The sequence below is a fragment of the Galeopterus variegatus genome, unplaced genomic scaffold, assembly GCF_000696425.1.
Source record: "Galeopterus variegatus unplaced genomic scaffold, G_variegatus-3.0.2 Scaffold13074, whole genome shotgun sequence".
NCBI lineage: Eukaryota > Metazoa > Chordata > Mammalia > Dermoptera > Cynocephalidae > Galeopterus > Galeopterus variegatus.
The window spans coordinates 1-21,039 of NW_007739185.1; the positions used below are offsets into that span (position 1 = coordinate 1).

A 21,039-nucleotide genomic window follows, 5' to 3' on the forward strand; every position below is an offset into this window, starting at 1 on the left:
TCACGTCTCTTGTCCCATCCAATTCCCACTCCCCCCTCCAGGGTCTGCGTTGAATATCCCGCGGGTCGGGACATACCCAGTAGTGGGATGGCTGGATCTTATGGTAGTTCTATCTGTAGTTGTTTGAGAAATCTTCATAATGTTTTCCATAATGGCTGTACTTAGTTACAGTCCCACCACCATTGTATAAGGGTTCCCTTTTCTCTGCATCCTCACCAACATTTGTTATTCTCTGTCTTTTTGATAACAGTCAGTCTAACTGGGATGAGATGATATCTCAGTGTGGTTTTGATTTGCATTTCCCTGACAATTAGTGATGTTGAGCATTTTTTCATGTACCTGTTGTCATGGTCAATATTTTCTATGAAATAACCAGACAATATGAGCATAAATTGTCTCTGTTAGTTATTACTGGTCTGAGGAGGAAATGAAGGTTATTCATTGGGAAACACTTTGACTTATTCAGATCCAACAGCATGGATCTGTTCACTTACCCTATTTTTCATGGAGCTCTTGACTCACTTTTCCCTTCATTACAACTTTTAGTGCCACTATAAGCTTTTTAACCAGGTTCTCCCTTCCCATTGAGGCTTAATTCTGACTTGGTGGCTGGCATACACCAAAGTTCATTAGTCTCAGAGGCCACCAACACTGACATGAATCAGATGAACTCAGTGTGGTGGCCAACAGAGGTCCTAACCCCATTTGTCATACAGATTTATTCGTTGACTGTTTCCAGCACTTTGAGCAAACAAAACGTTAAGACAGAGATGAAGAAAAACCAAGGTTGAGACAGAGACAAAAGCCAACCAGAAGGACAAATGAAATTGAGGATTTTATAACACAAGGTTATAATTGATTACTCATTAAACTCCTACAGAGTGTCAGCCTAACATTAGAGATATCACGGAAAATGGAGCTCAGAGCACAGAAATGTTTCCCTTCAAATATGGATGTTAAGAATATCCAGTGGAAAGGTTCATTTATTTGAATTTTTCTCTTCTGTAGCAACCACAAATAATCAGTTGTAGGAAAAAGGGCCCCTAAAAATTTCTTCAACAACCCAAAGTACCAAGCCCTTGTTTGTAACTTATCACTAACTGCTCTTGCTGTTTGGCCCCCATTATGTACATGCTATCTTAGTTCATTAAAATTTCACTGATGTGGGATGTTTATCCTTTGAAAGCATTTTGAGGTCTCCTTTGATCTTCTGACTTCCATTGTGATCATCATCTATGCCACTGTAAACATCTGCATTACTACCCACCTTTCATCTGTGAAACTTCTCATCAAATTGTAAGTAGTTCTGAATGCTTTCTCAGACTAGAGAAATGAGAATTGGACTCTCAGCTACTTCACAGTACTTCAGATTGATTGGATTTACCCCTGTCCTCCACCTCCTACCAAATAATTCATTTCTAGTCCAAATTGCTTAAAACAATTTCCTTATCCAGTCATCTGTTTATAGACATTTAGGTTGGTCTAAACTCTTGGCTATTGTAAATAGACATGTAGTGAATATAGGAGTAGAGGTATCCCTTCAACATGACGATTTCCATTCCTTTGGGTATATACCCAGCAATGGGATTGTTGGATCATATGGCAGTTCTATCTGCAGTTGTTTGAGGAATCTCCATACTGTTTTCCATAATGTGGTATATATACACAATGGAATACTACTCTGCTGTAGAAAAAGAATGAAATTCTGCCATTCATAGCAACATGGATGAATGTAGAGAAACTTATATTAAGTGAAACAAGCCAGGAACAGAAAGAGAAATACTGCATGTCCTCACTCATAAGGGGAAGCTAAAAAAGAAAAAAGAAAAAGATACAACAATCACAATAATTCATTAAACTTTCAAAAAGAGAGAACAGATCTGAGGACAACAGAAGTGGGAAAAGGGGAGGGGGAGGAGAGTAGTGAGAAATTGGTAAAGGACCATAAGAAATGATTACATTGTGTAATATTAAATATACTAATTATCTCAATTTTAGCATCACATACTGCACATAGGTATTGATATTCAATGCTGTACCCCAAGGATATGTATGATCAATTGTTTCAATATAAAACCTGCTTAATACTATTTTTTTTAATCACACAGCAAAAGCAGAATGCAAAGCTGATCTCAGGGAACAATATGTTTGCTATTTAATATACTGTATTGTGTGGGTATATGAAGTATATAAATATGCATATGTATATATTCACAGGCAGTATATGATATCAGAATAGCATAGTGGTTGAGAACGTACTCTCTGGGGAAGCAAAACGGTGTAGAAATGATGCTTTATGGTGTGTCTGGTACATATTAACTGCTCACTAAAACTTAGTCGAATAAATGGAAGAACAAATCAATGAACTGTGCCACGTTAGAAGTTAGTGCCCAGAGAGAAGGTAAGGATCACATGCTGTATAGATATGGCAGGGGATCACACATGATGGGTGTATAAAGAATGCCAAAAGAAGGGCCAGCCCCGTGGCTCACTCGGGAGAGTGCGGTGCTGGGAGCACAGCGGCACTCCCGCTGCCGGTTCAGATCCTATATAGGACTGGCCGGTGCGCTCACTGGCTGACCACAGTGAGGGCAAAACCAAGCCAGGGGTTGCGATCCCCTTACTGGTCACACACACACACACACACACACAACAAACAAACAAACAAACAAACAAACAAACAAACAAACAAACAAACAAACAAACAAACAAACAAAACCCATATGTGCTGGCCCGTGGCTCACTCGGGAGAGTGTGGTGCTGATAAGACCAAGACCACAGGTTTGGATCCTATATAGGGATGGCCGGTTAGCTCACTGGCTGAGCGTGGTGCTGACAACACCAAGCCAAGAGTTGAGATCCCCCTACTGGTCATCTTTAAAAAAAAAAAAAGAATGCCAAAAGAACCTGAGTGTGGACTCGATCCCCAGCCCTGCTGAGTGCGCACCAATCAGAGAGGCAACCAGCCAGAGAAGCCCAAAATCTGTGGAGACCACACGCCCTGTCACGCCAGCACACAACTCAGCATGTAGGCCACATTGCCACTGCCTGACTCCATCCCCAGCCCAGCCAAGTATGCAGTGATCAGAGAGGTGCCCAGCCAGAGAGGCCCAAGATCCATGGAGACTACATGCCTTGTGGTGCCAGCATGCAATCCAGCACATCTTGCCACCACCCCTGTCTCCATCCCCAGCCTGGCCGAGTGCATGCTGACCAGAGAGGTGCCTCCCCGGAGAGGCCCAGGACCTGAGGCAACCACACACACAAGGCAGTAGTGGGCAACCGAGCAGACACTGAGGCAGCCATGCCAAATTGACAGTCCCAGCAGCATCCTAGCCAGGCAATAGTGTCGAACTGGTGGACCATGCAATCCCCTGCCACAATGACTAAACATCAAAGGAAAGATACCAGAATATGAAAAATCAAGAAAGTACACCAACGAAGGGTAATAACTCTTAAGCTCTAGATCCTGTAGAACAAGAAGCCCTTGAAATGCCTGACAAGGAATTTTGAGTGATAACTCTAAGGAAACTAAATGAGATACAAGAAAACTCAGCTAGATTAAAGAGTACTGCAGACACTTCTGAGAAAAGAATCACGATTGAATGATGTGATTGGCAGTATGCTGGTAAGATGACTCACAAATCAATCACGTTGGCTCTGAACACAATGATAAAGCCTCCAAACTAAAATCTATTTTCAGTGATTTCCATATAAAATGGGCATGGTAAGGGGAGGGCCTTGAAGCTTCATTACTTAGAGTATTTTTTTTTAATTTGCCATTGTAATTCTGATATGCATCTTTTGGATTTGTTGCTTTGGATGGAAATGCAAAGGACTTAAATTTTACAGAAATAACAAGACAATCATTGTGGAGACAGAAGAATGAACTGATGAGACCTCTGATTGAATGTGGTAGATTGGACTGTGGGAATATGTGTTGCAACTGCAAAGATGCTGAAGAGGATAGTTTCATCACATTTCCTAATCCATGGAAATCAAAATGAAGCATTAAACATCAGGGTGGAAGGGAGGTGTTCTAGGAAAGCTTTCCATCAGAAACATAACTGGGAGCTCCTACGTGTATGCAGCTCCAGCCTTTTAAGAGATATGGGAGGTGTGAATGGAGAGCTTTCTCAGATAGAGGAGTGATAGAGAAGAAGGGCTGGAGGCAGTGGCCATTAAGGACAGAAGACTTATAAGAGAAGTTTTTGATCTATGCCAGTGTGAAGGACTGTGGGATCACTTAAAGAGAGTCAGAGGCTTGAAAACTGCAAGAGAGAAGCATCAAATCACCTATAAGGGAGCCCCAATCAGACTAACATCAGACTTTTCATCACAAACCCTAAAAGCCAGAAAGGAATGGGATGATATATTCAAAATACTAAAAGATAGAGATTGCCAGCCAAGAATACTCTACCCTACAAGGCTGTCCTTCTGAAATGAAGGGCAAATAGTATATTTCTCAGACAAACAAAAACTGCGGGACCTCACTACCACACAACCAACCTGACAAATTCTCAAGGGAGTACTGGGATTGGTATTTGAAAAATAACTACCAATGTCATAAAAACTCAAGAAAAATCAAAATCCACTAGTAAAATAAAAATGCCAACAATGAAGAGAAGAAAAAAGGTTATCTACAACCCAAGGAACTAACCAATACAGAAGGCAAACAGTAAATCAGAAAGAAAGGAACAAAGGACACTTAAGACATCCAAACAAAAATCAATAAAATGCTAGGAATAAAGCAACACTTCTCAATAACAACTCTTAATGTTAAAGGATTAAATTGCCCAAACAAAAGACACAGACTGGCTGACTGGATTAAAAAGGAGGACCCAACTATATCCTACCTTCAAGAGACCCACCTCACCTATAAAGACCAACATAGACTAAGAATGAAAGGATGGAAAAAGATTTACCATGCAAACAGAAATGAAAAACGACCTGGAGTAGCTATTCTTATATCTTATAAAATAGACTTGAAACTTAAAACCATAAAAAGAGATAATGAGGGCCACTACATAATGATAAAAGGATTGATCCATCAAGAAGACATAACAATCATAAATATATATGCACCCAATGTTGGAGCAGCCAGATTTATAAAACAAACTCTATTAGACCTAAAGAAGGAAATAGACACCAATACCATAATAGCAGGGGACCTGAACACCCCACTATCAATATTGGGCAGATTATCTAGGCAAAGAATCATCAGAGAAACACAAGATCTAAACAACATACGAGACCAATTGGACTTGGCAGATATTTACAGAACATTCCATCCAACAACTTCAGAATATTCATTCTTCTCATCAGCACATGGATCATTCTCCATGATATATTACATGTTATGTGACAAATCAAGTCCCAACAAATTCAAAAAAATTGGAATTATCCAATGTTTTTATTGAGACCACAATGGATTAAAATTAGAAATCAATAACAAATGAAATTCTGGAAAATAAACAAACACATGGAAATTAAACAGCATTCCACTTAATGACATATGGGTCCAAGAAGAAATCAAACAGGAAGTCAAAAAATTTATCGAAACTAATGAAAACAATGTTACATCATACCAAAACCTGTGCGATACTGCAAAAGCAGTACTGAGGAGGAAATTTATTGCATTAAATGCTTACTTTAGAAGAATGGAAAGATGGCAAGTGAACAACCTAATACTTCACCTTAAAAAACTAGAAAAACAAGAACAATCCAAACCCAAAGTTAGCAGATGGAAAGAAATCATTAAGATCAGAGCAGAACTTAATGAAATTGAAACCCAAAAAACAATGCAAAAGATCAGTGAATCAAAAGGTTGGTTTTTTGAAAAGATAAATAAAATTGACAAAGCATGAGCATGGCTAACTAAAAAAAGAAGAGAGAAGATCCAAATAACAAAAATTAGAAATGGAAAAAGAAATATTACAACTGATATATCTGAAATACAAGAAATCATTAGAGACTACTATAAACAACTATATGCCAACAAATTTGAAAATCTGGAGGAAATGGATAAATTTCTGGACACACACAAACTACCAAAACTGAGTCAAGAAGATGTAGAAAATCTTAACAGACCAATACCAATAAAAGACATTGAAGCTGTTATCAGAAGGCTCCCAGCAAAGAAAAGCCCAGGGCCAGATGGATTCACAGCAGAATTTTACCAAACATTCAAAGAAGAATTGACAATTCTCTACAAACTATTACAAAAGATTGAAACAGAGGCAATTTTCTGAAACTCATTTTATGAAGCAAGCATCACTCTGATACCAAAACCAGGTAAAGATACAACCAAAAGAGAAAACCACATGCCAATATCCTTGATCAATATAGATGCAAAAATCCTCAATAAAATACTAGCTAACAGAATACAGCAACACATATGCAAAATTATACACCATGATCAAGTGGGATTCATCCCAGGGATGCAAGGTTGGTTCAACATATGCAAATCAATAAATGTGATACCATATTAAGAAAATCAAACACAAGGACCTTATGACCATCTCTATAAATGCTGAAAAAGCATTTGATAAAATTCAACACTCATTCATGATAAAGACTCTCTATAAGTTAGGTATAGATGGAAAGTATCTCAACATAATTAAAGCTATATTTAATAAACCCACTGCCCATATCATCCTGAGTGGGCAAAAGCTGAAAGCTTTTCCTCAAAGAACAGGAAGTAGACAAGGATGCCCACTCTCACCACTCCTACTCAACATAGTGTTGGAAGTACTAGCCAGAGCAATCAGAGAAGAGAAGGAAATAAAGGGCATCCAGATTGGAAAAGATGAAGTCGAACTGTCCCTGTTTGCAGATGACATGATCCTATATATCGAACAGTTGAAAGCTTCTACAAAAAAACCTCTTGGAGTTGATAAATGATTTCAGCACAGTAGCAGGATACAAAATCAACACACAAAAATCAGTAGCATTTCTATTCTCCAATAGTGAACATGCAGAAAGAGAAATCAGGAAAGGTTGCCCATTTACAATACCCACCAAAAAAAAATAATAAAATACTTAGGAATTGAGTTAACCAAGGATGTGAAAATCTCTATAATGAGAACTAGAAACCACTGCTGACAGAAATTAGAGGACAGAAGAAGATGGAAAGATATCCCATGCTCTTGGATTGGAAGAATCAACATTGTCAAAATGTCCATACTACCCAAAGTGATCTACAAATTCAATGCAATTCCCATTGAAATTCCAATGACATTTTTCTCAGAAATGGTAAATACTATCTAGACATTTATATGGAATAACAAAAGACCACTCATAGCCAAAGCAATTCTGAGCAAAAAATAAATAAATAAAAAAAATATAAATAAAATAAAATAAAATAAAAATAAAGCTGGAGCATAACAGTACCTGACTTTAAACTATACTACAAAGCTATAATAATCCAAACAGCATGGTACTGTCATAAAAACAGACACACTGATCAATGGAATAGAATAGAGAATCCAGAAATCAACCCACACACCTACAGCCATTTGATCTTTGACAAAGGCTCTAAGCCTATTTACTGCGGAAGAGACTGCCTCTTCAGCAAATGGTGCTGGGATAACTGGATATCCATATGCAGGAGAATGACTCTAGACCTATACCTCTCACCATATACTAAAATGAACTCAAAATAGATTAAAGAATTAAATATACACCCTGAAACAATAAAACTTCTTAAAGAAAACTTAGGAGAAACACTTCAGGAAGTAGGACTGGGCACAGACTTCATGAATATGACCCCAAAAACATGGGCAACCAAAGGAAAAATAAACAAATGGGATTATATCAAACTAAAAGCTTCAGCACAGCAAAAGAAACAATTAACAGACTGAAGACAACCAACAGAGTGGGAGAAAATATTTGCAAAATATACATTTGACAAAGGATTAATATCCAGAATATACAAGGAACTGAAAGAACTTCACAGCAAGAAAACAAGTAACCCAATTAAAAAATGGACAAAAGAGCTAAATAGACGTTTCTCAAAGGAAGATATACGAGTGGCCATCACACACATGAAAAAATGCTCAACATTACTCAGCATTCGGGAAATGCAAATCAAAACCACACTGAGATACCATCTCACCCCAGTTAGGATGGCTAATATCCAAAAGACTGTGAACGATAAATTCTGGCGAGGTTGTGGAGAAAAAGGAACTCTCATACATTGTTGGTGGGACTGCAAAATGGTTACGGTACAGCAGAATGGCATGGAGGTTCCTCCTACAATTGCAGATAGATCTACCATATGACCCAGCTATCCCACTGCGGGGAATATACCCAGAGGAATGGAAATCATCAAGTCGAAGTTATACCTGTTCCCCAATGTTCATCGCAGCACTCTTTAGAAGAGCTAAGAGTTGGAACCAGCCCAAATGTCCATCATCAGATGAGTGGATATGGGAAATGTGGTCTATCTACACAATGGAATACTACTCAGCTATAAAAAAGAATGATACACTGCCATTTGGAACAACATGGACGGACCTAGAATTATATTAAGTGAAACTAATCAGGCACAGAAAGAGAAATATGACATGTTCTCACTTATTCGTGGGAGCTAAAAATAAATAAATAAATACACAAACAACCTGGGGGGGGGGGGGGAGGGAAGAAGACACAACAATTACAATTCCTTGAAGTTGATACGACAAGTGAACACAAAGGAGGTAATGGGCCACAATAATCAACCACATTGTATATTGAGAAAATAATATAAAATTAAAAAAAAAAAAAAAAGAAGAACCTGAGTGCCCATAAGTAAAAAAACCAAAAAAAACTGAGAAAGGGCCCACTTATATCTTGGCAGAGTTTTGAATGCTCAAAATGTTTAACATAAGCAGCAGTAGGCAATTCTGACAAAGGAGTTGGATTTATTCATTCACCTATCAGAAGGCATAGACTGTGAAATTATTCTTCACCAGAAACAATAATATTGTGGCTCGGTATCCTCCCAGTCCTTTCATACGTGACCTTACTTAATACTAAAAATTAGTAGATAGATCTAATTATTCCTGTTTTACAGAAGAGATCAAGACTAAAAGAGTTAAACTATTTTCCCAAGATTGTCTAGAGAGGTAAATGGCAGGCAGGAAGTTTAAAGCCAGTTCTACTAAATCCAGTACTCATTTACCTTAATTATGGCTGCCTTCCAGTATGAATAAAGCAGGTAAGAGGCAACCATCTTAGGGGAATGAGAAAAAACCCTGTTGGGACCCAGAATATGGCAAATAATATGTAAGAGGTGAGCCCTTTCATACTTTTTTCTAGAAGTGAAGTCAAATTTAAAAAGCCATCAAGGGAAGCAGTGAGAAAACATGGCCATTGAAGTCTGTGGTTGATGTTTGGGAGAGAGGAGTAGGCAGTTTGTTTTCCCATCTGAGTGCTGAAAGATAAGAGGAGGGATAGTTACAGACTGGCACATACTATATTTGTTGATGCTTTCTATTGAGCTGTCATAGCTCTGGAAATCATAGAATTTGAGAGGCTTTCTTCACTGACTGTTAGGGACAGCTCTTTGTGCCCTCTGTTGGAGAAACAAGGAACCTCTGTTCTACTTTTACCTGCTGGGGACGGTAGTTTGATCCCTCCAATTTTTGCCAGCAGCCCATCCCAATTAGGAGCTCTAAGTAGTGTCTGTTAATTTCTACACTTAATTCTGCCCATCTATCCCAAGAAAGACAGAAATTCTCAGTTTCTGAGTGTCATATCTCCCATGTCTCCCCTAAAGCAATTTTGCAATATATATAAAGTCATAAAGACTTCATATCCTTTCATCCAATAATGAGTTTATAGGAATCTATCTGAATGAAATTATCAGTTTCAGGAAAAGTTTATACATAAAGATGCTCATGGAATCATTTATAATAGCAAAACACTGAAAACAGACTAAATATCAAATAAGAAATGATTAAATTATGGTATATCATACAATATACTGCTATATAACGATAATTTAGTTTCAAAGAATATTTATATGGGAACATATGAAAGTGTAGAAGCAGCAAACAATATACAGTATAATTAAAATTTTATCCTGAAAAATGTACTATATACACACAAATAATGTAATGCAATTTAAAGATATTAAAATGGTAGATGGTGCGGCAATGAGATAATTCTTATTTTTTCTTCATACTTTATACTCATCTATTATATTTTCTAATGGAATCAAGTATTTTTATAATAAAAAAGTTCTCTTAGCCATATTTTTCATCCATCAGACCCTAGTACAGGTCTTATTAAAGTTAAAACTGTCAATTTCTGTTCTGTTTTGTTCTGGTTGCTGTGTCTAAACATATTGAGTTTAGGTTTTTTTATTTATTTATTTTTTTAACTTTTTAAAAATATTTATTTGACATGTTTTGATTGTACATATTTAAGAGATACAGAGTTTATATTTCAACAGATGCATACAATTTGCATGATCATATCAGGGTAATTAGCATCTCTCTCCTGGCCAATTGAGAACATATAAAAAATTGTTAATTATAGATGCCTAGCACTACTGTAGACCACTAGAACTTATTTTCCCTATCTAGCTGTGATTTTGTACCCATTAACCTCATACTCTCGCACATGTTTTCACAGTAGAAAAATGCCAGTTATTGACTCTCTGCTTGAATTCAGGGGGCTTGGTAGGTTTCAGGGGTTACAAGGTTTGCTAGAAGGGAATTCTTTGTATAGATTAAAATATCCAAGTTCTGTAATCTAGCTCCCAACTGAAAAGCTAGCCCATTACTTCATCATTCTGGTTAAAATGATTTTAGGTTATTTTTGAAACAAGCTTTTCTAAATTTTCTTTTAGATTAAGATCAATTTGGTTCAATGTATTGTGAGAAAAGAAAATCATCAGTAGTCCCATACAAATAACACAACAAATGGTAGGTTTTATAGATTCCCACCAAGAGTTCTTATGTTAGTATCGCCTTGGGCAATATCACCCTTGGGAGGTAACAAGGCCAGTGCTACTTTGGTTGGCTGACGAAACCTTTTGAAAATGTTGAAAAGGTATGAATTTCAGGGATACAAGAGTGAATAGTGGTGACTACATCAAAACAGAAAATGAATGCTCCACCTAAAAGGGACAGGCTGCTATTCAGCTCTAGCTGACTGTTCATATGTGTAATTTCTCAGAAGCAGCCAAAAATCTGGATTTCTATGTGAAGTCTCTTAACTTTAAGTGCTGGCAACTACTTCAAAATGTGTTAAAAAATTCTGCAGGTCAATAAGACATGACTAAGGGCTGGAAATGGCTTAGGTTACAACCTTGATCTAGCCCGACTCCCTACCTTGGGTATGACGAACAAAATCAGGCTCACTGAGCATCCTGATTTTTGGTAGAGGTCACCCAGGTGACCAAGGACTACAACTTAAATTTTCTGGTAATTACAACTGGATAATCCTATCTCCCAGAGAATTTCTTACATTTATATAAGTGAAGTATCCCATGAAGTGTTGAGTATTATTTGATGGCAGATTTAAAGGCATGTGGCTTCTGCCCTCAATGTAAAATGTAATGTAAAAGCATTTCCCACATTGCACATTCTACTTCACATCCAAGAAGTTATCAATGAAAAGCATACATGTTTGCCTCATTCATATAATTAAGTTTCAAAAAAAGAATTTTAAAACACAACGTTATAAAACTTCTATGTAGGTTTAAGTGTGTCATCTCTGCTTTAACATTTTGAAATCTAACGCCTTTTGAAATATTCAGTACAATTACCTAAGATACTGGGGAACATTAAACAGTTTTTCTTGCTATGTTGCATTTTGCTGTTTTTGATGAATTTTCAAAAATTAGACATAAGTTAAAAAAATCTAATACTATTGCATGTTAATCAGCTTGAGTACTAACTCAAGTAGATTTTAACACTTGAATTTCTTACACAATCTGTTGACAAGAAAAGTAAAACTTTTGTCAAGTAGCTTCGCATTTCCACATTCCTTGCACTAAAAATTTATGCTTAGTGAGGTGGAACTGTACTTGCACCTTACTTTTAATTTTATAGTTCACAGGAAGACATGCAGAGTGAATGAATGCAAGGTCATTTAGAAACAACTTTCTACTTAGCTAAATGCAAAACACTGGGCACAAAAAGGACCCCCACAGCCAATACACAGCATGAATAACTTATAGAATCAGACACAACACTAGCAAACATAGAAGGGGCAACATGCAAAATACAATTTTAATAGGGAAGCCTCAAGTAATTACCTTATAATCATGAAAACATAGGGAAAGGAAGATGCACTAAAAACCACACAATTCATTAACATAGATTTGCACTTTATTTTAATTTTGCATCCTGAGATAATAAAATTTTATCCGACAAGTGAACAATGACAGAAGCAGCAGTGAAAATTTCAGAGAGGCAGGTATCCTTCATTTTGGCACAGCTGTATATGGGTTGAGTTCTTCCAGGGGAGTCACCCCTGGACTCAAGGGAGAAAAAAATGAATTCATTCCACAGGCTATGTAAAAATACAAGATGCATGAAAGTTTTTGGTTTGAATGAACATATCCATTATTATTTTTTCCTAGTAAAGCTGTCCCAACAGAAATCCTCTGAGAAAAAGTAGAAATCCTAGGTTTTTCAACCAGTTGTTTTGATCAATGCCCACTTTCTAGCTATCCAGATGTCCTGTTTTTGCAGCTAAGATTTGTATGTGGTTGGTTCAAGGATGGCAAACTAGCTTGTAGATTATATAATTTCAAACATTTATAACTTGTTTCAAAGTCCAGGCATTAAAACAATTTTCTACTATTTGCTTACTAGAAAAATGGAAAACTAAGCCAAGATAAAAGAACACAAAATAAGCAGGAATAAAAGGAACATCTGAGAAATTATTGCCTTGATTCATCATGTTGAGTTTATACACAGAACTACTTTAAGAGACTCAGAAATTGATATGTAGTCCAATGTTAGAACATGACATTATAACACTTTCCACATTTGCAATCCTATACTTGTGTGTATGTATGAGTCACATGTACACACCTGAATAAATCAGCTCAGTTATATCATCCTGAAACAGAAAAAAAAAAACCCCAAAGGCAAATTCTAACCTGAAGTTATATAGTCCCACCTAGCCAACACACACACACACTCACACACTCTAGCATTTCATTATTTACGGGCTATGTAAGCAATCTATGGAAAGGGTCAAATTAATCTGAGTTTCTTTTACAAAAGTGGCTCCCAACATTTTCACCATAAGGATCCCTTCATTATTCCTTCCCCATGTTTTCAAGCACTTACTAAATTGCATGTAATAGGCTTTCTCATTATTTTATTAATCAAAACCGTATAGCCATTCACAGTTTCTGATCAGCATAGATAAGCAGCAGTGTTAACAGACAGAATCGAAAGAATATAAGCAAAATGCATGGAAATTCAATGCCTTAGCTGGCCTGTGCAGCAGGAATACTATGGGTAAATGTATGATTTCTAGTATAGTTTTGGAAATATTGAAAAAGGCTCAAGGATATCCCCTGCCGCTATCTTCATCTGCCCCAAGTTGGGAACCACTGTTTTACATTCACCTGCTTTTCCTCCCTAAATCAAGTATTAACACAATTACCCATGTTTAACACATAGGCGTTTAATAACAAAATTTATTACTGAAAAAACAGATCAACTGCAGCACTCATTCTATAAGGTCTGAAAAAGAAAACATAACATGGATTTAAAGGAATCTATTTTAGAAATTACACAATTATGATATCCAATATATCTTTCAGTCAACTTGAAAGCACACTAATAAATGAAAAAAATCCTCAATTCCCCTGTGAGGTAGGTCCAGATTATTGTCCCCACTTCAACAATGAAGACATGAGGTACAGAGGAATAAAGCAGCAGAGCTAAGAATTAAACCAAAAGAGACTTGGGCTTGAATTCCATACCATTTTCCTTTTCACCTAATTGTATCAATTTGTTCCTATAGATCTTTTTAAGGGTATGGAACTTGATAAGACACTGAAGCAGTTGTTGGATATGATATGAAACTCTTCACATAAATGTCACAGTGGGTCCTCCCAAATCTCCTTTGTTGTCACAGATATAATTGTTGCCTAGATACCAACTGCATAGTCAGATACCACATAGGCAAAACACACAGACCTCAGTCCTTAGTTCCTAGGGAAAGTACATTCACTCTTATCATCATGGAGGGACTAAGGTCAAGCAGGCATCAGGTTCTTTGAATCTGTGTGATATTAAAACACAACAGTTAGCAGCCAGTTGGCAAACTGAACTTTTACTGTGTCCAAGGCACTGTGAGAGTTTCCACCAAGGGTAGTAGATCTAAGAATAATCATTCTGAGATTCTGTAGAGTAAAAATTTTCTAAGGATTTCTAGAATCACAGAATGTTAGGTGATCTCTAATTTTCTGTCCAGCTCTAGGTTCAACCCCATGATTTTACAAAATGAAGAGACTGACATACAATTTAGGTGACTTGCCTGGGCCCCACAATATCACATCATTTCCTCATATAGTATGAATTTGACAAAGTCCACAGAAAATGAAACATTTTCTAAGGTTGCCATCAAATAAAAAGGCTGGCTTAGAATCAGGTAAGGGACATTTGGGGATAAGAAAAGGATATGGATATACGCGTGTGTGTATGTGTGTGTGTGTGTATGTATATCCTTCAATTATTTTTAGTCCACATTACATGAACAAGTATTAATAAAACCTGTCCCTTTTCTGCAGAAAATATCCCAATAGTTCACCATTTAAAGGGACATGAACAATTTGACAATTGTTGCAAAAGAGATTTTATTTTTTAAAGCAAGACTTTTATAGGCATAAGAGGACCTAATTTCAATGGATCTGAGCATTTATTCATTTAATCAAATTAGCAAAAAATATTTTCACTATGTGAAATTGCTCCAATTAATCAGGTGAATATAATTTCTATATCCTTCTGGGTCAAAATAATAAGTTCTAGTGAAACATTGTTTGGGGGCTTTATGTTCAAGTAGTAAAGTTTGATTTTCTTAAGAAGCAGCTTATTTGTAAACAAAATAAAAATGCTAATGATTTTTTTAAAGTTCTCATACATTTGAAAAAAACCCTATTCAAAGGCTTACAAATATTATCAAATTGTACTCAAATTATCAAAAAACAAGATAAATTTCATTAAAAATGGTAGAGTGATAAATATTAAGTTTGATTAGTTGCTCAGGCATTACTTTTACAGGTCATAATGATATGAATAGTATGTGTATTAAATACTTAAGTGAGTTTTGGTAGGGCTTCAAAGATCATTGTCTTTCCAGAACCATGTTAAATTACATGTTTAGTAGCATTAGAATTATACTAATTTTTAAGTGAGTGATAGTCCTTTTCTGTAATATTTTGTCACTAATATATATGATTGGGAGAAAACAAGGAAACAGGCCTTGTGTAACAAATAAAAGAAATATAATATGCTACTGAAATATTCTTATACCTCATTGAAATGGATTTCTAATTTAATAATCTCTCAATTCATTCATTCTGCTTCCTTCAGCATAAGTTATCTATGTTCACAAAAGACAAGGCACTTCTCCATCTACTTCTTTTTTTTTTTTTTTTTCCCCTTTTTGTCTTTTTTCGTGTCCGGCAACGGATCGCAACCCTCAGTGTCGTGCCCGCACCGGACTGGGACCGGCAATGGGATCGCAACCCTCGGCGTTGCGCCCGCACCTCGCTCAGCCAGTGAGCGGGAACCGGTCTGTATGTGGGATCCGAACCCTCGGCGGGAGCGCCGCCGCGCTCCCAAGCGGTGCACTGTAGCAGTGCGCCACGGGGCCGGCCCCTCCATCTACTTCTAATGCTTAACAACAATGGTCTCTTTCCTAAATTAACGTGGGTTTAGGAGGGAACAAACAGCAGAGGACATGTCTGGGGTGGTTTTATTAAATCTGTAAATAACGCTTGCTCATATTTGTTATTAATAATACACATGCTATTGGCCTTTTGGACAAGCTTAAAAATGACCAGTTAGACTGATTTATTAAACCAGAATCTTGGGCGGAATGAGAAGCATTGAAACGTTAATTTTAAAGAACAGTTTTACCTTGTAACCTCAAAGCCTTGTGAGGTTTACATACTCGTACTTTGGCAAATACATGTTATTTTTCTCTGGAATTACCAAAGCAGGTTTCACAAAGGAATATTATACAACAAAGAAATTAAAAATTACTTTCTTCAATAAAAAACGAACTTTCACAAAAACACTTTACTAACCCAGTGGAAAAATACAAGTATGTTTTACCCTGAGGATAAAAGAAAAAAATCTCGATGGGGGAGGAATTAATTACCACAGTGTATTCTGTCATTTCAGCATTCACTGTTGCCAATTTCACTGAAAAGAACCCCCCCCAACACTCCAAAATATCCATTTGTTAATCAGCTCCCTGCAAGGGAAAATAGTTTGAAAAAGCAGTCACATAAGAGAGAACAAAAAGAAGACTGGATGTTTTCTGGGTTGTTCAAGAAACTAAGATGAGTCAACTTGCATAATGAACAATAAAATAATAAATTTAAGAATGATTACAGTAGGTTTTAAAATTAAGTTTACACAAGCTGGCAAATGATTTTTATGACATCCTATTGTAACTTGAATTGTACTCAGTCCCCACTACTGATGATACACTCTATTCCTGTTTCAATATTTGTTTCATGGAAACAATTTACCACTTCCTGCAGTTCTTTGAGCAAAACCAAGCGTGATTTATACATGGCAGAAAAAGTTACTATAACCATATAAGCACCATATGGTCAAATTCTAAGGTTACAGAAAAAAATAAGATTTTTAAGGGTTAACACTTAAAAGCAATTATTCTATCAGTGATAGTGCTGGAAATCAATTTTGTTATTAAAATGTCACAGCATGAAGCATAAATTTGATGATATTAGCTACAACATAAACCACAGATACAGTTTTTCCCTGGCCATGGTTATAAAACAAGACATTTCGTATGCATTTTCAGAGGTTTCCATCTTGTCTATAAAAATACACCTTCAATTTTGCAGCAGGCAGACACATGATATTTGCAGGCATACAAAATATATTAAGCGTTAGAGATTTTGGGTGGCTGATGGGCACGGGGGTCATGGGGCTCTACAGAAGGAAGTGGAAAAGTGTTTATGCAGACAATTATAATCACATATCAAATAGTGCCTTTTTTTTTTTTTTTTTACTGGTTAAGGACTGAGGATTTCAAGTTGGGCATAAATTTTAAAAGTGGCTTCAAAAGTCTTGACCTTGTATGAAAGAAATGATTGCTCTCTTCACTGGGATGAATGATTGCCTAAAAACGTTTGCTAAAAGAGTAAGAGTAAGATGACAAATAAAATATTATTCAGTCCCAGTAACTTTTATTTTCAGCACTATGAATTACAAATAATGCCTACACACAGGCATACACTTGCAGTTGAATTAACTTAATATAAAGCTTTCATTATGCTAAAATTTCAAATTCTAGTACGATTAGAGTGTGGTACTCTCACTCATCTTAACTGTGAAGAGAAATATGCTCATACCAATAAAATGGCTAACCGTGTAGTAAATTTATAAGCTCAAATACTTTTGTCTAAATACTCGTCTTTTCTCATTAATAATATCCAAATGTTTAAAAAAGATCCTCAAAAAGAGGATTGAGAATATCTTATCAATTATGAATTGGCCACTATATATTCTTTAAATACAGCTTATCAATTAGTTCTCTCTCTTTCACAAAGCAGAATACTGAACTCCAGAAAGGGGTTAGCAGTGGCTTTCATGAGGGTCTCCAGATACCTACCAAGACATCTGAAATCTCAAAATATGCCAAAGGTCATAACTGTATTTTCAAAGGAAGGAAAGGATACATACAAGGAAATAAATGAAGGTTAGTAAGGCTGTGAAACGTGTCAGATGTCAAATTCTTTTGGAGGGTTGGGGTGAAGGACAAAACAGAAATTATTGAATTAAATGGAAAACATTATGTTCTTGGTTTCAGGTGCAATGCAGACTATCTGAGATAATGATTTCAATTTTAATCCACTTGTTACAAAGGGCAACCCTGCCCTACACCTGAAATTTTTAACATACTTATTATGGCTTTGCCATAAAATAGCATGTTAATGGTCTCTACATTCAAAAGGATGCTTGCAAACTTCATTCATCTTAAAATCTATGCAGAATTGTTGGCAATACAGTAATAGTAATATTACATTCTGTAAACCATGGCATACCACATTTTACATTATGCAAAGAGACAATATTTACAAGTCTTTAGGAGTTTAAATATTTTACCTAATAACATAAGTGATAATTTAGCAAAGTGCAGGACAAAACCAGTGCTATTAATTGCATGTCCTTTAAAAGCAGAGTAAAACCATTTCTAAAAGCTACCAAAAGCTTATTTAAGTGTGTCCAGTAAGGGGTTACAGAGCATTAAGTAGCCTAGAAAAATGATGCATATTTAGAAACAGTGAGTATGAAAATTATAAGGCAGCATGCTCAGAACAAGTTTTTGTTTTTAAACACCAGCAGTGATGTTTTATCTTTACTGGCAACTACATATATATGTATATGTGTGTCCACACGTACGCATGTATTTATTTAAAAATTGAGAGTGCAAAACACAAGCCTTATTTAATAACAAAAAAAGATGTGCAAATTTTCTGGTTAAATCAACACAAATAAAAGGGTGAGGAGTATATTCTACTATTATAAAGAATAAGTTGAACACAACAAAGGAGACCGTCTTCATTCCAAAATCACCTACAAGGCACTAAGGGTAGGAAATGACAGGAAACACAGAAGTGACTGAATAAAACTCCTCAGTCAGGTCGGAATATGGGATATTTTGGTAAGAATTCTATTAGTATTACCTGTAAAATAAAAAAAAAAAAACAAGAATATATTAACAAAATATTTTTCATTTAATATAACTTATATGTAATCCAGAAAGTCTATAATCATTTTTCACAGGACTGTATTTTGATCTTGGACTATATAAAATGAAATACATGAAACAGAGTTATATAAAGGACTTATCACAAGTTGTTATTAGATTGGTAATTTAAAAATTCAACTAGCAAACAAAAGTATTTACTGTAGCTAATAGTTTTTATTACCTGATTTAAATAACTATTTGTTTAGGTTCAGAGGACAAACTCTATTACATTATCGTGTCCTTCCCCCACCACTCCTTTTTTCTTTAGTGAAGTAGAAGGGATTAAAACTGCTAAACAGATTATTAAAAATACCTTTATATTATATCTGTATATTTTTCAATTAAAACAGTTGATATTAAGTGAGGATTACTAACTTTTACAAGTTGTTTATGAAAAATAATAAAGTGCCCAAATGGATTGATTAAAAATTTTAATTACAGAAAGGTTTGGAAATACAGTTATGCACCACATTAACTATGCTTTTGTTAATGACAGACTGCATATATGAAGGCGGTCCCATAAGATTATATTAGCTACACCATATAGCCTAGCTAGGTATGTAGGAGGCAATACCACTAGGTTTGTATGTGTACACTCTATGATATTTGCACTACGACAAAATTGCCTAATGATGCATTTCTCAGAACATTATCCCCATCCCCCCATTGTTAAGTGGTGTGTGACTACGTAATATAAAAAAACCTAAGATATTTTTGAGTATCCTATCTATAATGGATTTTTAATTTTTGGTCATTTATACATTTTCCCCGAAACTGTTCAAAGTGGAGAGAGATGCCATAATAATCCTTATTTATGAAACGTAAATGGAGTATTTATTATTAAATATATACTACATGTCAGCAACTTGAAGTTTGGATAAATTTAACATTCTTTTGAATATTAATGATGCTGAACTGATCACATTGGCTATATGTGAATTTATATTTATTACTAAGATTGCATAGCTTTCATTAAAAAACAAAAATAGAATTTATAGTTTCTTCACTAAAAGTTAAATGTCAGCCTCCCCCAAAAAGGCCAGAAACATGAATCCAGAATTCAGAAGTGAATTCCTATTTTATGCAAGTTTTGACAAGATTACATTTAGAAATATTTTGTTCAACAGCAGCTGTCCCCACCACCATATGCTATGGTTTGTGTCTATTAAAAGAAGATTAAGGTTGTACAATATTTTCATCTCAGCATACTTGCTGAGACTCTTCTAAGATCTAAGTAATTGTTAGCTTTCAATCTATTTTAGATTGGCTGCAAATCTAAAGAAGGCAAAAGGAAATCTTTATGTTCCATCTGACAAAAGTTCAGGCTGAGGAGAAAAAAGGCAGAAAGAATAGCTGACAAATGATAAACACAGTAAAATGTCACATTTAGGATGAAATCCAAAAGAAGTAATTAAAAACAACTTTATACTTACATACTCCATCATATTGTTAGTTTCGCATTTCCTTTTAGTCAACTTCCAGTGCAAAGCAAGCTAAAAAAGTATAGTTTTGTTAGGAATTTTTATATCAATTTAAACTAATTACAACCTAAACATTTGAATAAATCACTGAAAACAATACAGGAATAAGTATAAGATACAAAACACAGCACTTAAAAGTACCTTGTAAAGAATATATATTAAAAATTGAGTATTAGTTCTCTAACCCATTTTTTTGTGGCCTGAACATTTTTCATTTAGTACTTATTTTTTTCAATTTAATAATGCAAATATATGAATGGGGCACTTATTTCCTTAATATTTCTTACCTTGTGATACAATCTGTTATTTTCCCATTCTAATAACTTCTGAATTGATCTTCTGGTCTAAGAAAAAAGATCAAGACTTTGTTACAAGATGACCTGAAGAGCTTTGAAAACTATGTGTATGTATACTTTTCTGCTTACTTTTAAGATCCCATTATTTTCTCCTCTTGTTTTTCTATTAGAAATTATAAAAAATTATTTTAATTCTATTAAAAATTATAGAAAAAAATCAACATAACTGACAGAAAATGCCAAAAGAGAAGTAATATATTGGGTGATTATGTACAGTTATAGTACTTATCTAT

At 35.4% G+C, this 21,039-nt stretch overlaps 1 long non-coding RNA gene across 1 annotated transcript; it reads right to left on the bottom strand.

Annotated features, from left to right (window-relative positions):
- Positions 1 to 16,081: 16,081 nt before the first annotated feature.
- Positions 16,082 to 20,794, bottom strand: LOC103581446. The gene is made up of 3 exons (XR_549669.1): positions 20,738 to 20,794; positions 20,403 to 20,462; positions 16,082 to 18,904 (listed from the first exon to the last, which is right to left on the bottom strand). It is a non-coding gene; the product is annotated as an uncharacterized LOC103581446 (long non-coding RNA).
- Between the last annotated feature and the right edge of the window lie 245 nt (positions 20,795 to 21,039).